Source organism: Sinocyclocheilus anshuiensis, unplaced genomic scaffold, assembly GCF_001515605.1.
Source record: "Sinocyclocheilus anshuiensis isolate Anshui unplaced genomic scaffold, SAMN03320099.WGS_v1.1 scaffold936, whole genome shotgun sequence".
NCBI lineage: Eukaryota > Metazoa > Chordata > Actinopteri > Cypriniformes > Cyprinidae > Sinocyclocheilus > Sinocyclocheilus anshuiensis.
The window spans coordinates 762,733-764,293 of NW_015552621.1; the positions used below are offsets into that span (position 1 = coordinate 762,733).

The following is a 1,561-nucleotide window of genomic DNA, read 5'->3' on the forward strand; positions in this document are numbered from 1 at the left end:
TTAAAATTAAATAGCTGCAGTTTTCTTAAGTGTATTCGGAAAAAGGTTTGGAATGAAACATAATGTGACACATGAAAATTACAATATTACAAAAATAAATAAAAATAAATGTTTTAATATTATCTATTGAACTCAAAATGGCCAAGTGCCCAAGAGCTTGAATATGAGCCAGTAAGGGCTCTGGTTAAGCAATAATAGTTAATTAATGTACATTTCTGTCTGTTTAGAATGAGAGCTCTAGAATGGACACCGTGATTATTGACGAGATGCCTTCGCTCTGCACTCCTGTCCGCAAGGTTGGACGGCCTGGCCGCAAACGCAAGAACCTCCCCGTGAGTATCCTAGAGACTGAGCTCTCAACACTCAACCAAACCACAAAACACCCAACTTCCCTTGGGATTCGGTTTATTTTCGTTTATCCACCAGGCTCTAGTCTTGGCAGTGGTAGGGAACGGGTAAACAGGCAAACATGTGGTTGCTGGTAATGACACAGGGGCACCAGCATTTTTTTGTAATTGATCAAACTTGTGATTTGCACCTGGTGGACCACCAAACAGACAAAGAATCCTATAGACTTGAAGGAGAGACCTGAGCCATATTTTGAAGGTGATCTCTTGACTTGAGCCTAGCAAAACCCTAGCAACCCCAATGCAAAGAAACTAAAAACCCCACATGGGTGCGTTTCCCAAAAGAAAATATCGTCGCAAGTTCTGTCGTTATAAATAGAGTTCAGTGAAACTTGCGACCCTGGTCAGCTAATGATGCTTTTGGGAAACACACCCTGAACAGCTTAGCAACCCTATAGCAACGCCTTGGCGACCACCCCTAGCTTCGTGTTAATGAGTTTGGAGTGGGCAGCAATTTTGGCCATGATTTTACAATCTGAGACAAATTTCTGGGATCATAAAGGATTTCTGTTGTCGTAGGTTAAAATCGTGAGTCTTGGATTGCCTAGCGTGACATGTTTATTGACTGTGAATAAATTTTTGTGGTGAATCTTAGCCTCCAATAAAGGTCTGGCAGTGTCAGCAAGTGTCTTTGTCATTTCTACACAGCTCTTACAGCTCATGTGTACAGAAGAACTAATAGGACTGATGAATTTTGAACACACAGTTTTCTTATAAGTGTGCGCAAACTGGTGTTTCAAAATCCTGCTGCGCCACAGAGCACTACTCACATAGTTGTTCATCATATTTGTCCAAAATGATTGTTAATATACATACTGACTTCACCCTAGGCTGGATGATTGTGCATTGTGCATTTTTCAGTAATACGTATGTCTTTTTGTGGCTAAGTCTATGTTTCATATAGAGAAATATCATTATGGAGTCAATTTAATGCCACATATACTTGCAAAAGAATTGAAGTATTGCTAAACAAAATAATGAAAAAATAAATGTGCTTTTTGCAAACAAAAATAAAGAATTGCAAAATCACTTACATAACTCCTGACATAAATTAAGAAATTACTGTCACTGTAAGATTCAAATTATAGGGTTACTTCACCCCAAAATGAAAATTTTGTCATTAATCACTTACCCCCATGTCGTTCCAAACCCGT

At 38.9% G+C, this 1,561-nt stretch overlaps 1 pseudogene; it reads left to right on the forward strand.

Moving 5' to 3' along the window:
• The window catches only part of LOC107666250 (DNA (cytosine-5)-methyltransferase 3A-like), a 61,049-nt pseudogene that overhangs the window by 4,918 nt on the left and 54,570 nt on the right, over positions 1–1,561 (forward strand).